Source organism: Lygodium microphyllum, chromosome 19, assembly GCF_053477565.2.
Source record: "Lygodium microphyllum isolate KBCC chromosome 19, Lygodium_microphyllum_v1.1.10, whole genome shotgun sequence".
Taxonomy (NCBI): Eukaryota; Viridiplantae; Streptophyta; class Polypodiopsida; order Schizaeales; family Lygodiaceae; genus Lygodium; species Lygodium microphyllum.
This window is the reverse complement of record NC_141153.1, coordinates 106,858,295-106,874,151: the sequence shown is the minus strand read 5'-3', so window position 1 is coordinate 106,874,151 and position 15,857 is coordinate 106,858,295.

Genomic DNA, 15,857 nt, shown 5'->3' with positions numbered 1-15,857 from the left:
CTCGAAGGGTTGAGTGTTGCAAAAGGCCATCCAAGTGTCCAGGTTGGAGTCGCAGACCCTCCTTCTCCATTAGGTTGACATTCGTAGCCGGCCACCAACCTTGGCAGTTCAAAAACCTTATTTTGCCAAAATTCAACGTCTTTAGTGGCCCATAAGGTGGGATTGTGCTCTCTCTTCTCCAATCATTTTTTTCTGAGCATGTTTCTAATATTAATCACTTCCTCCACCACCTTGATGGGTAAAACCCTACACAAGGTGGTGGGGAATTGGAAGTTAAAGTTGAAGGGGCTCGTGGATGTTTCTTGCCTCTCCCAGATTACAAGGTCGGTGTGAGAGCTTGTCAGGGCATCATCCTCGCATGGTGGGATAGGTGCCTGGGGCACCCTCACTCCCTTGGCATTCCATTTTCTCCTTGTGTCCTCCACCATTTGTTTCCTTCTTTCCCTCAGTGTCACCTTTCTTTCTGCTGAGGTGTCTACATGTTGTTGCTCTTTAGGCCATGGGGAAGGAGGCGGTGGGACCACGTGTGATCCCATTCCAAAGTTAACATCCACCTCCCTCTCCTGGCTTGGCCCCTGCTGCTCTTCTTTGATGAACCCGAGTGTGTCCACTTCTTGCGAGGTTAGGCCTGCCAATAGGAGATAATGGCATTGCTCTTCCAAGCTTGGGCAAACTCCACTAGGTTGTGGCGGCATCTGTAGTCCTGCTTTCAGTGCTCTAAGAGCCAATCCCACTTTCTTTTTTATTGTTTCTATGGACTCTCCTTCCTTCGCCTGGGTGATGTCCAATAGGGTATCTAGGAAGGCACATTGCTGGGTTTGAAAGCTCACTTGGGCAGTTGTCACTCTGCTTTTAGCAAGTACCTTTTCTTTTCTGGCTCAAGCCAGATGGCTTGCCAAGGCTTTGACTCTTTAATCATTCTAGCTAGCCCATTCTTTGTTGAGAAATAACAAATGATGTATGCTCCAGGAAGAGATGTCATGAATCCCATATGCACAGCGAGGAGAATGGAACAACTCAACTTCTATAAAGCATTGTACTTGACTATGGAATGAATGCAATATCATGGTGCTATGTACTTTCACTTAGTGTCTTGTCAGTGTCAGTTCATTACACGAGATTATCTTAATGAGTCCAAGCTAATCTATCTTGGAACCTAATTCACTTGTGCAACAGGTGGTCTATCTTTGTCTATGTCAATATGAGTATTCTCTTCATCTTTCATCCTCCATAGCTCCTGTCTTCCTCTAGATCCATATTTTTTAACATGGTATTAGAGCTTAGCTGAGCATGGCATAGCTCCGTATACTGCTCTCCTAGTCCCTCCTCACCTCTTGTCATCTCTATTCAACCGGCCCATGACTCCAGTTCCAACTTCACCTTCATCTTGACTTTGTGGCTGCCATAGCCAACCTGCACCCACCTCTAGTTGAGCTCTTGGATCTCGTCAACCAGAGCCTATCTTAGCCTACTCTCTTCAAGAGATTGTTCTCCAGCTTTAGGCACTCCTCCTTGTCACGTCAAACGTCAACATTGTGTGCCCCAGCACCTGACATTGCAAAGATTGCACCTCGCTGCCAGAAACACAACAGTAGACTGTCATATAGTCGAATCTCCTCGTGCGCGTTGTTGGATGCCTTGTAACCATAGGGTTTTGGAATCTTGGGTTATAAGCTTTCTCTAATCAAATGATTCACCATATAAGTGTGTCTATGAGTTGCCCCAAGTGGAAAACTAGTCATCTATCTGATTAACCCTAATTCAACCATAACCACTTCAACTAGAAGCCTCATCTCACTCCCTCACTATCTGCAATCACTAATGCTATTGCCACTCTAATTGCACTGAATTTGAAAGTTTCAACAAGAATTGGGATACTTTGAAGATTATTTTTAAGTCTTGAAGACCTCAAGCAATAGCATCAACACCAAGGCTTATTTCTTTAGCTCATTCTTCCTCCATTTGGCAAGGCAAATACTGTCACTCTGATTTGAGTGTTTACTCAGTGATTTTACTAGCAAGGAGGGGAATCAAGTTGAAGGAAAAGACAAGAATTAAATAATCACCATCAATAAGGAAGAAGAGTCAAGCTTAAAGACCAGACATAGTATCTCTTGATACTACAGAGTGTGCATTCACATTACCTTGCACTTGTGTCTCTTAACACATTTAAATACAACTCTTTTGCCAAATAATTGAAGCTTATCAACATGGTAGAACTTGAGAAAATAGCAAAGTTTAATGGAGAAGTTTACCATGTTTGGAAGGAAAAGACCATGTACCACCTCATGAGGAAAGACCTATGGGATCTCTTTGAAAATGATGAAGGTGATGCAGATGATAGGGAAGAAGATTCAAAAAGTGGGATATTTGTAGTAACTTCATCAAAAACCAAAGAATGGAAGAAGATGAATAACAAGGCACTAGGCATCATTGCCTGGGGACTAAGTGATGATGTGCTACATCATATCTCTGGCATTAGAGATGCCAGAGATATCTCTGGAGGAACTTGACAGGATGTTTGGTACCCAAGCAAAGAATTCAAAGGTAAAATTACTTGTGCATTTTTATAAACTGGATATAAAATCTTGCGACTCTTAAGAAGAATATTGATGAATATGAAGCAATAGCCGTACTGCTTACAAGTGTAAATAAGGATCCATATGAGAATCTTGTGTCCACCTTAAGTTATGTTCCAAGTCTCTCACTTAAAGATATTGAGCACTCTCTTCTTGATGAAGAGAACAAACAGAAGAACAATAATGCAAAATATGGTATTCCATCTAGGGAAAATCTCTTATATACACCAAAGGAGCTACTAGATCCAAAGGAAGAGGTCAAGGATTCAACACCGATAACAAAAGTTGGATGACATGTCATTATTGTGGTAAGATTGGTCATATAGCTAGTGAATGTTTCCATAAGAAAAGAGCATAGCAGATGCAGAATGATCACCACCAGAACCAATTCATGAATGAAGAAGAAGAAGAAGATACTTCCGCTACCATCAATAACTCTAACATATTGTTCTAAGGAATTTGTTTCCATAGTGGATCTCTATGTTTCCCTTAGTGGATTTGCTTTGTAAAAACCCTTGCCAAAGATGTAAAGTCTCAAGCTTTAACTTGACTAGGCTGCCTATGAGCTAGTCTCCAGTTCATTACACAAGATTATATTTATGAGTCCAAGCTAATCTATCTTGGAACCTAATTCACTTATGCAACAGTTGGCCTATCTTTTCCTATGTCAACATGAGTCTTCTCTTCGTCTTTCATCCTCCATAGCTCCTACAATGCTCTAGATCTGTGTTTTTTAACATTCTTCTACCCTCTTGTTCATCTCTTCCAAGCCCTTACCTTGCCTTTGTGACAGGGCCACTATTAGCGGCTCCTGCCTTTTCCATTTTTGTACAAGTTCCTCTTTTTCTTCCATTAGGCACTCAATCTCATTTTCTAGTGTTGCTTGTTCCTCCCTTTGTCTTTGCATTCCATGTTGTGCTTCTTGTCTCTCTTTTTTCCATTCTTCTTGCTCTTGTGCTCTCTCTGCTTCCAGCGCGGTGAGCTCTTCCATGCTCTCTTGGAGTTTTCTCATTTTTGTTTTGAGCTTCGCTTGCTGTAGAACCAGGAGTTTGTACTCCCTTTGCATTCCGACTAGCTCCTAGTTCTCTTCTTCTAGTCTTTTTGCCATTGTTCTTCTTCATCTTCCTTGGCCCTCAGTTACCCATGCCATGAGGTTGCGAGCGTCGACTATGGTTGGGGTGCCTGATGGTTGGGGTATTTGGCAAGAGGGTAGGCAGGGTCAGGTGGAATGCAGCCTTACCCTTTCCTTCTGGGACAGGTGGAGGTAACTCTTCTAATGCTTGGCCGCTGGTTCCCAACCGATCCTTCCTTGGCGGGCTCATTGCTGCTAGTTTCTCCTGCTTGCATTGTTGCTCTATGGACATGTGCACAGCTTGTGCGAGGTCCTCCTCTTCTTTTCTTCTCAACTCCTCCTCTTGTTTGGCGGCTTTTTTTCTCTGCTCTTCCTCGGCTTTTTGATGCAGCCTTGGCTTTTAGTAGGTTAGCTTCCTCCTTTCTCTTCCTTTCTTCCTCCTTCTTCTTCTCTGTTGTCTTCCTTTTAGGCATCTTCGCCTTCTTCTTGCTGGATTGCACTTCTTGCTCTCCCTCTTCTTTACTCACCATCTCTCACTTGATTGTTCTTTTCGTGATGAGGAGGTGACCTCTCAGGCATTTTGTCTAATCCCCCTTCTCTGTCTTGGGCCTCTTTTATCGCCTCTCGGATAAGGGAGGTCAAGAATCCTCCATACCCTATGAATGAGGCCTTGGCTGAGAGCTTCTTCCTGTCAATTCCCTTTGATGCTAGGGATTCTCCACCTGATGGTCTGCTTCCAAGGTCTAGCATCCACCTAATGGTCTCCACCTGATGGTCTGTTGATTTATCTATGGTTTTCCTAACATAGCCATTCCAATCCACTTCATGCTGCGACTAAGCCGTCATGCTCTCCAGCACGGGCACGCTAATCCTATGAATGAGTGAATTGTATCTTAGGCTGGAGAAGAGGGCCTGGATCACCTTGGCTTGCAGTCTTGACCTTTGCATTGGGGATGTCCTGGATACTTATGCCATCATTCATTAAGACACTTTCTTTCCTCATCCCCACATGGCATAAACGTCTCTTTTATGCCTCTTCTCCACCTTTGGTTCCAACCCTAGTGCCTTTTCCACTAAGGCCTTGCTGAGCAGGGCCTACACCTGCTTGATTCCTTCTTTGCTCGCCAATGACATTGTCCCACTCTCCTTATCGGGGTTATACATCCTCAGGAATTCCACACACAACTTTTCAATATACATGGCAAGGTTGCACTGGTCCATGATCCTCTTGATAGCTTCCTAGCTGGTCACTACCCCTTCGATGTTGTGGATGTTCCTAAACTTGAGTTGGTTGTATGTCCGGTTCTTGAGGGAGAGGCTGTACTTTGTTCTTTCCTCTTCCGAGAAGGGTAGTTGATGGGCTCGGTCTTGCTGTGACATCTTCAGTTCCTGTCATAAGCCATGGTTTGCCATTAGTGCTTTTCCAAATAGTCTCTTGCTGAAAGAAAAGACTTCATGCTTGGCAGATTAAATTATTTTTAGTACAAAATTAGAAATTTTCATCCAAGGATTCTAAGTCTATTGCTTTCAAATTTATTGTCAATTTCTCAATCACAAGTTGCTTCTTCCTACCATTGAGGTCCTCCATGTGTGCTTTTCTTTTATTGTTCTCCTTATGTGTTTGGTTTGATTCACAGTTCCCCCCCTTTTTGGAATTGAGAAGAATCCTTCCTAGTATTAAATGTTTAGTGGATTAAGGGCCTATAGCACATAATCTTAGTGTTTTATTGTCGCATGAGCCAAGCATAGAAAATAGGGTTATATTCTAAAGTAGCATAGCTATCCATGTCTAAAGGGCAGATGCCTACATGCGTAATGTAAGTGAGGACATCAAGCAAGAAGTCACAGGAGTCCACTCGGCTAGCAACATGCAATTCCTCCTCAGTGAGGATGCGATCTAAATAAGGATGTCCCTTAATGTGTTCTTCTAGGCGTCAGTTACAAATGGTAGTCAACACTCTATAGGAAGTTGGAGCAACATAGGTTGGGTCTTATTCAAATTCCTTGATTGTGCATCATTGTTCAGCATTGGTCATTATTTGGCATCCCTCTAGTTCCCATTGCGATTATAGAGTGTACCATTTCTGCAAGAAGGAGGAGTTGCTGTCAGCAAGCTATTGCAACTTCTCGATCTCTTGGTTTGTGGCCATGATCGTGTGCTTGCTATACGACATAATGAGACATTGTTTGATTGCTTGTTCCTTGGATATCTCAGTTGCAATTAACTCCTCAATTGCTTCAAAAGCCTTAATGAATACAAATTCCAACTCCTCCCAAGAGCAAGGGAGTGTTCATACTTCTGTCGATATAAGTTCTTCCAAGAGGCCTAAGTCTAGTTGATCGTAGCTTTTAGCCAATGTCATGAAAGTAACGTCCAAGCATCAAAGGAAAACAACCAAGTCGTCCCTAGTATTTTCAGTCAAATCTACGGCCAAGGTTAGAATTGAATGCCACTCATAAGAGGGTCTAAGCCCGGTGGTGGGTGGTTGAGGCTTGACAGAACTAGAGAGTTCAACAGGTAATGATCGCAACATGGTTTGCTCCCTAGGTTGTAGCTTGGCCTCATGTTCGATGGATTGGATTGTAGTTTTGATTGTGGTGCTACTAGATGCGGGGGCAGCATCGCGGCTAGATTTGGGCAATTTGTCAGTTAGCAGGCTGTAGTTTTGGGGAATAGATTGGTTTAGGTCCCCTAGTGAGCTAGGATTTGGAGGTTCTATGGACTTAGCGGCCTGATTCTCTTGTGTTTTGAGTGTCTCTAGCATGATGTTTTGTGTGGTCAATCTTGAGGGTGGCGTTTGAGTAGGGCCTTTGGTTGTTTTGGCTTTAGGCAGCCAAATCCAGGTGTTACTTGCATAGTAGCCTTGCGCTTGCAATAAGGCGTTGGAGACCCATCGTGGCTTGACCGTACGTCGATGTTTATAGTTTTGTCTTGGCTTCCTAAGTTTTGAGTGTGGATCATAAGCCTTGTGAGGCCGTGGGTTTCTATTTCTAGGTGGTGCTCTCTATTTAGGTACCCATTTGAATTGGGGTTCATGGTCTTCAACATTGGTTCTAATGGGTTGCTAGCATCGAGGCTTGGTAGGTTGTGACGAGTCACAACCCCCCTCCTTAGATGTGACGGTGAGTTTCTCTACTGGTGGCTTTGCGAACTTGGAAAGAGTCACTCCATCCTTGCTAAAAGCTGTAACAATGCGAACATTGCCCACGGTTAGGTGGATACACTATGACTCATAGTCGACATTGCGAGCTTATTTCTTAAAATTTCATCCTAACAACGATTCTATGCTTGCATTCTTAGTGTTGGGCAACACTTAGAAGATTATTGATACGCTTTCAGACTCGATAGAAACTACAACCTTGCACTTTCCCAAAAGTATGTAGGGTTGGCCTCCATAATGGGTGAGATTAGCATTAGTGGGTTGCAACTATGGTTTGCCAATTTGGGTCCAATGGTCATGGGTTAAGATATTAAAATCAGCTCCCTCATTGATCAATGCATTGATGGTGCATGTATGTTTAGCAGTAGTGACTGTCATGCATAGGTAAGCTGGTGATACTGCTTCCTCATCCTCACCATCCACCTCAATAATAGTGGCTACTTGAATGTGGACAGGGGGTGCTAGCATTGGGGGCTCTTGCAATGGGTGTATGGGAGGGAAGTACTTTTTTATGCGACTTCCATTGAAGAAGCCTATGTCCTCACCTTCTAGGGTTTTGAGTTCTACATTGCCAGTTCGACCAATGGTTTGAACCTTAAAAGGTCCTAGACCCCAAAACTTTAATTTTTGCTTATGTCCCTTGACTAAGTATAGCAGTACTAAGTCACCCTGTTCAAAGTGTGCATGCTTGTCAAACCAGTGTTTGTGTCTTTCCTTCTCGCATATTAGTGCATGGGTGGCCAAAAGACAGGTTTTCGATAAGCGTTCGAGTTCAATCAAGTGTTCTATCCATGCCTCCTTTCCATCCCATCGGCTATCTTGAGGCTTGGTATGAAGAATTCCAAGGGAAGGATTGCCTCCATACCATATATCAATCTAAATGGGGTCTTTCCTACAGCCATCCTGTAAGCCATGCGGTAGGCCCACAAGGCCGCCATCAGCTTGTTATCCCAATCACTTCGTAAAGCAGAGATGACTTTGGTAGGACATTTACTAAGATTTGATTTGTGGATTTGGCTTGACCGTTTTCCTTGAGGTAAAAAGACAAGGATTTTCGATGGATGATTGGAAAGGAGGATAGGAGGTGAGCTATCACTTCATTGATGAAGTGCATGCCTTGGTCACTAACTAGTTTGATGGGGCAGCTGAATTGTGAGATCACTTGCTCCAATAGGAACTTAGCAGTGATCCGAGCATCATTCTTTCTTGTAGGTCGTGCTTCTGCCCATTTTTTCATATAATCGATAGCCACAATGATGTATTTGGCTTGTGATGAATATTGTGCCGCCGGACTAATGGGTCTGATAAAGTCAATCCCCCATTTCTCGAAGGGTTGTCGTGTGATAATTGGGGTTAGTTCCATGTGATCCCGACAAATCAAAAATTTAGTCCTTTGGTACTCGTCACAATGCTTCACAAATCGTGCCACCTCTCGGAACAGAGTAGGCCACCATAGCTGGGACTGTCAAGATTGTGGGAGAGAAGGAAGGAGTCTCACTTGTAGCTTTCTTGCTTGCACAATGAGGGAATACACACAAGGGTGGAGGCTGAAAACAGTTTTCCTCTTCTTAGTTGTGGAAGCCAAAAGAACTCTAGTACAAAGAAATAGAAGAACCCTAGATATGGGTCTCAAACCAAACTCAACTAACTAAGGTGGCATACTAACTGAGCCACGAACTAGAGTAGATAAGGATAGCTATCATGTAGCTATTATTCAGGGGCGGTGTACCAACCGCATCTGCAACTGACAAGTCGGTGACATGAATACACAACGGTCACCCTGGCGTATCACGAGTGGAGCTCGATATCTCAACACTCCCCCTCGAGCTCAATCCCAATTCCTGCACACCAAGCAGGTCTCTGAACTTGCGCAGCTTCTCTGCGCCCAATGCCTTCGTAAATATGTCAGCTACCTGATCCTCTGTGCTGACATAAACTAGATCAATAAGACCTAGTAAAACCCTCTCCCGCACATAGTGATAATGCACCTCAATGTGCTTTGTTCTAGCATGATAGACTGGGTTATTTGCCAAGTGTATACTACTCATGTTGTCACAATAAATGACAACTGGCCCATCTGTAGACTGATGCATATCATAAAGTAGCTTATGCAACCAAGCTACCTCACATGCAGCCATTGCTGCACCCCTGTACTCAGCCTCTGTGCTCGACAAGGCAACTGTAGGCTGTTTCTTGCTACTCCAAGTGACTGCAGCACTCCCAAAAGAGAACACATATCCACTGGTAGATCGTCTATCAGAAATGCTACCAGCCCAATCAGCATCAGTGTATCCATGCAACTGTATCTGAACCCCAGTCTCATAAAATAGTCCATACTGCAATGTGGACTTCACATACCTGAGTATGCGTCTAGCCGCATCCAAATGCGGTTTCCTTGGAGCCTGCATAAACTGACTTACCAATCCAATAGCATAGCTCAAATCTGGCCTGGTAATAGTCATATAAATCAAGCTTCCTACTATGCGTCTGTACATAGTAGGGTCTTCCAGAAGCTCACCTGCATCTGTGCTCCAGGTGTAATAATAGAGGGAATACCCAACTCATCATCAATGCTCTGTTCTGAGCCACTGGATTCACCATCCACATAAGAGTGACCTGCATTCACATCAAACATGGGCTGATCAACCTTCTCTTTTCCTTTTCGTGATACTTGCATACCACTATCTGCATTACTTTGAGAAGATTCTCCTGATCTCAATCTGCCTGTCCATGGCGAAGAATGTGAACCACTGCTAGAGGACAATCCAGGTCCACTAATATTTTGTGACTGCTGCTGTGAATTCTGTGCAGCATTACCATTTTGTGCATCTACATCATCAATCACATTTACTGGTTTATACCAGCTACTCATCTCATCAAAAACAACATCTCTGCTCACTGTAAACTTACGAGTAGAAGGGTTATAGCATCTATACCCTTTTTGCTGCAGAGAGTAACCAATAAAGATGCACTTCTCAGCTTTTGGATCCAACTTGGATCTCAACTCATCTGGCACATGTACATAGGCAATGCAACCAAAAATTTTCAAATGAGAAATATTTGGTTTCCTACCAGTATACCTCTCCTCTGGAGTCATTCCATGTATTGCTGCAGTGGGAGGACGCGGCACGAGATACCTCTCCAATATGCCTGTTTTTCCTTTCTGCAATTCCATTTTGTTGTGGGGTATGACTGCATGAATATTGCTGCTTTATGCCATGCTCCTGCAGGAACCTTGCAAACTCATTTGAGAGGTACTCTCCCCCTCCACTTGACCTTAGGCATTTTATCTGCAGACCTGTTTCTTTTTCAGCCATAGCTTTAAGAGTTTTGAAATGCCCAAAAACTTCACTTTTCTTTTTCATAAAATACACCCAAACTTTTCTGCTATAGTCATCAATAAAACTGACAAAATAATGACAGCCTCCAAGAGACGCAGCTTTAGTAGTCCACACATCAGAGTGGATTAATTCCAATGGCTTCTTACTCTCTTGAACATGTCTAGGAAATGGTTTCCTTGCCTGTTTTCCAAACTGACAGGCTTCACATACCTTATGCATTTCTGCAACCTTGAATCTAGGCAATCCTGCAACAATATTTTGGGCCTGCATTGATTTAAGTCGCTGTACATTAACATGACCAATGCGTTTATGCCAGATATCAATATCTGCAACTACACCGGTCCCATGTGCAAACATTGCTGCACTCAATTCAGACATGTCTGCGTCCAATGTAAACATTCTGCCCTTCTTCTTTCCTTTTGCTATCAAGCGACCTTTATTTTTCATATCCTCAACAAAGCATCCATGAGGATTAAATCTGACCTGCAAGCCCTGTTCAACCATTTGACTAACAGAAACCAGATTCTTGGTGATATTCGGGACATGAAATACATCGGACATGTATTTCTTTTTCCCATCCTGCATAGACAAAGGAATTTTTCCAATCTGCACAATCGGATGTGCAGTATCATCACCAGTCTCCACAAATCCTGGTTTTTCTATTTTCCTTGCATCCTCCATCCATTCTGCATGACCTGTCATGTGGTTTGATGCACCTGAGTCAACATACCATACATCGTTGCTTTCTTCTGCACTTGTCACAGAATTGTTCATGTGCTGCACCATGAACAAATGCTCATTTCTGTCATCACCCTGTCTACTAGAAGATGCATAATTCCCTTGCAGTTTTCCATTCATGATGTCATTCTGCTTTTTATAGCAGTCTTTAGCCATATGATCCATTTTACCACAGTAGTAGCATTCAACATTACTGTTTGCATTTTGACCTCTTTGCCATCCACCACGACCTCTTTGGCTCCCCCTGCCTCTAGAGTTACCACGTCCTCCTCCATAGGACTGGTTTTCTTGAGTTTGCTGCATATTCTGATTTCTACCACGGCCTCCAAATCGGCCTCCTCTACCTCTGCCTCTACCTCTTCCAGCATTTGAGTAGAAGACAGTTTCTTTTGAAGTTCCTCCTGAAGAAGATGCACCACCATTTCTCTGCTCCTCAGAAATTAGAAGAGCAATCAACTCCTCAAAATCAGGAAATCTTTCACGGACCGAAATGGATGTTCGAAACTGCGCATAATCCTTTCCTAGACCATTCAAGGTCACAGAAACTAAATCATCATCTTCCACTGGCGACCCAATGGAAGCAAGTGCATCTGCAATCTTCTTCACCTTCATGTGGTAGTCATTGATGCTCATATTTTCTCTTTGCACATTATGCAACTCTTGCTTGAGCTGCATTTTCCTGGCTTGCGTATTTGTGCTATACATCTTTGACAGAGTATCCCATGCCTCCTTTGGCGTACTTGCATCCTGAATATGCACAATCATAGAGTCTGAAATACTGATAGACAGCCAGTACATAGCTTTCCTGGCTCTCTCATGCCATGCTTTAAATGCCTGCATTTGCTGTTGATTGGGAACATCAGGAAGAACTGGTTCTTCTTCATTTCCTGCAACAAACTCCCAATATCCTTTTCCCATAAGGAAATTCGTCATTCTAAACTTCCATGCTTGGAAGTTGTTCTTGTCAAGCTTTTCAGTGACAATCTGTGAAAGAGAATCAGACGCCATTACAGAATACTGCAAAAAATTCTGTCACTGCAAAAAACACAGCTTCACCCTCACAAGGGCAAATTTGCAAAACTGGCGAAAGTGGTATTTGACCACACAGTCACTTCCTAGTGACGATTTTGCATAAACAGGAACCAAGGATGATTCTGTAACTCCCAATGTCTCTGCACATAAGCATACGATGCAATTTCTACAGTAACTTTTCACCGACCTGTAGAACAGTGGCTGCACAGCATAAAACTGGGCTTTTTTCTGAGTGCGTGCAGAAAACTTCCGCCTCCAAAACAGGCCCCAAAATGGCCTCAAATCAAAAAAACAAGGTCGCCAAAGGGCTAAAGCCCTTTTCCGTAGTATATACTGCCCTCTTGCTTCACCGCGAAGGGCGTCTCAACCTGAGACAATGCACTCTTGCGATTTCCGACTGTGCTACCTGCAGAGATCTGCTCCCAAAACAGAAAATGAAAGCAACACTGCTCCTCTTACCAGACCACCGCGAGCTTGGCTTGCTTTCTTGAGCTCCTTACCACAAACAAGGCTCTGATACCATGTCAAGATTGTGGGAGAGAAGGAAGGAGTCTCACTTGTAGCTTTCTTACTTGCACAATGAGGGAATACACACAAGGGTGGAGGCTGAAAACAGTTTTCCTCTTCTTAGTTGTGGAAGCCAAAAGAACTCTAGTACAAAGAAATAGAAGAACCCTAGATATGGGTCTCAAACCAAACTCAACTAACTAAGGTGGCATACTAACTGAGCCACGAACTAGAGTAGATAAGGATAGCTATCATGTAGCTATTATTCAGGGGCGGTGTACCAACCGCATCTGCAACTGACAAGTCGGTGACATGAATACACAACGGTCACCCTGGCGTATCACGAGTGGAGCTCGATATCTCAACAGGGACTGCATCACTTTGCGAGCTGTCGCATCTCCACTAAAATGTCCTCCTACGATTCTGTCGTGTGCCTCTATCATCGTGTCATGCATCTCGTGCTCACATATGCATTTGTGTAGTAACCCGTCTTGCCCCAGTGTGTAAAGTTGGCTGACAAATATTTTTCACTAGATAAGCGGAATAGATGCACATCTGGCAGTTCATCCATAATGCCTTGTCTAGTCACTTCTCCCGTGGGGATACGAGACAGATGGTCAGCCATGTAATGCTTCTTCCCTTTACACACCACCAAGGAGAAGTCAAACTCCAAAAGTAGAAGAATCCATCTAGCAATGCGCCATGTAGCGCATGGTTTGTTAACAAGATACAACAAAGCTTGATGGTCAACAAAGAAAGTAAAAGGCATAGCCAAAAGATAATATTGAAATTTCTTTACAGAAAAGACCATGGCCAATCTCTCTCCATTGTCGAGGAATTCATTGCATTCTCAGTGAGTTGTCTGCTAGTAAAGCTCATTGGGTAATCTAGGTGTTGCGTTCATCAGGTTGGCACAACATAGCTCCTATGGCAAATTTCGAAGCATCGATGTGCACATGAAACGTGAGTGTCTAATCTGGGGCTCGTAGAATCGGTGATGTGGTCAAAGCCTTTCTTAGCTCCTCATATGCACGTTGGTATTCCTCGATCCATTCGAATTTGCTCAGCTTATATAGAGATCTAGCAATCAATGCATAGTTCAACACGAACCATTGATAATACCCCATGTGTCCCAAGAAGCACTAAATACCCTTGAAATCAACTGGGGATGGAAGGTCGACAATGACCTTGATCTTTGAGAAATCTATGGTGATGCCATTCTTTGACATCATGTGTCCTAGGATACATCCATATTTCACCCAAAATTAGCACTTTAAGGGGTTTGAGGAGAGACAATACAATCGACATCATTCAAAGACCGCTCGTCAGAGTCTATCTAAGTGTTCTTGCCAAGTAGAGTGAATACACAAGTCGTCTATAAAGACCTCTAACTCCTTCCTCAACATGTCTTTGAATATTGTACACATAAGTTGTTGGAAGGTGGCTGGCGCATTAGTCAACCCAAAAGGCATGACTATGTGGACAAAATTGCCCCGTTCCGTTGGCAAATGTGGTTTTATGCCTATCTTTAGGATGTACTTGCACCTGATTGTATCCAGAGAAGTCATCCAAGAAACTGTAGGCCTCTTTGCTAGCCACTCTCTTGAGTATATGCTTGGTGTATGGTGGTGGGTAGTTATCCCTCTTTGTAGCTGCATTTACCTTCTTGTAATTGACACATACTCTAATCTTTTCATTTTTCTTTAATACAATGACTACGGGGGAAACCCAATACATGTGTTCAATTTCGTAGATGAATCTTGCTCTCATTAGCTTGTTGATTTGTTCCTTGACAACATGGGCATGCTTTGCATTCATGGGATATGGTCGTTGCTTGATCGGCATTGTGTCAGATGTCATGGGTATGTTGTGAGTCACCACACTCAGGTCTACCCCTTTGAGCTCTTCTAGGGACCAAGCAAAGACGTCTATATACTCCCATAAGAGAGTAAGGAGACTTGCTTCGTCTTTCTCTGCCAAGTCATCTGCTATGAAGACAAGTCATGGGGTCTCGCCTTCCCTGGCTAAATTGACCTCCTTGACCTTGGCGGGTCCCTCAATTGGTTTGCTTGCTTGCCCTTGCTGTTTGGCTCCCAGCAAGATCACCACCCTATCTCCCTTTTTGAACTTCGTGAATCATTTTGGTAGGTCTTGTGGTTTTCATTGTTCTCCTGTCTGCGTTTCTTTAGGTAGCTTCCGTCATTCCTCCCTTAATCGTCACTGTCTTAGGTGGATAGCTAGGTCCCCCTTGGCGCATCTAGTCGTGGGAGGTCAAGATATTTCAGGATCACTAATCTAAGCTGACTTTCGATTCAGAATCAAACTCGTCATCTTCATTAGAATAGGGGCTCTCTTTTGGCAGTCATAGCTCAGAAGGTGAGCCTGTTAGTAGTAGTGGTATGTCACTTGGCGGGGTTAGGCTTGCATGCTCGTAGTTGATTGTACCTGTGTGCTCCAAATCGCAGTCCTTGTGTCGGACTCCTTTCGCTACTCTAAGGGCACTCTACTTACATGGTCTGGGGTCTACTCATATTTGCTCGATCACACGTCCCCCAGTGTCGTACTCCAAGGTATCGATTCCCTTGTCGCTCTCATCACTGAAGGAAAATCGTTGTCAGAGCTATCTTTGTCCAATTGCTCATCATTCTCTAGGTTCTGACGTATCTCTTTTTGCTAGTTGAGGATTAAGGCCCAATTGTATCTTAAGTTTAAATCATGTACCTTAGACCATCACCATTTAGGCTCGTCCAAGAGGTCTTGGAGTGGTCGAAGATTCGTTGTTGGATTGCCAATCAACTTGTCAATCAAGTGCCCTAGGATCTCCAAGAGCTCTCGTCTATTGTTTGGGACTTGGAATGAAACAAGGTTGGTTCTTCCATGTAGGCTCCCAGTCATCATGCAAATTGGCACTGAAGGTGTGTCCTTGAGCTTGCCAGTTACCTTGATGGCTTGTTTGTACTCCTCAATGTCTGAGAACAGTAGGTCGATGGTAGCAAGAACATGCATGCAATCTCGCTCGTCCTCAAGGCATGGGATATACTTGGTAAGGGCCCCATAGAATCATCTAGTCTGTCTGTCACCCTTTAGCATAGTGGAGATGGCATAAGTTCGTTACCCCATTCTTCTACGATTCTCGCATTGCGTATCCAGGATCGGCCTAGCAGGATGTCATAGTCCACTCCCTTCATAACTATAAAGTCAATCGAGAATTGGATTCTTGCAATCTTCACTTGCTAATTTTTCAACACTCCGCACGGTTTCACTTCATTCAGTTAGTCAGAACCTAGCAATCTCGATCGGTGGGTTACCCCAAGTTTGGATTATTGCATGTCTTAGCACAATTCTCTTTCTTGTGACATCCCCCAGACCTAGGACTGGCAAGTCTACATGTATTTTCGTGCCTTCCCAAAAAGCATTGACATGCAAA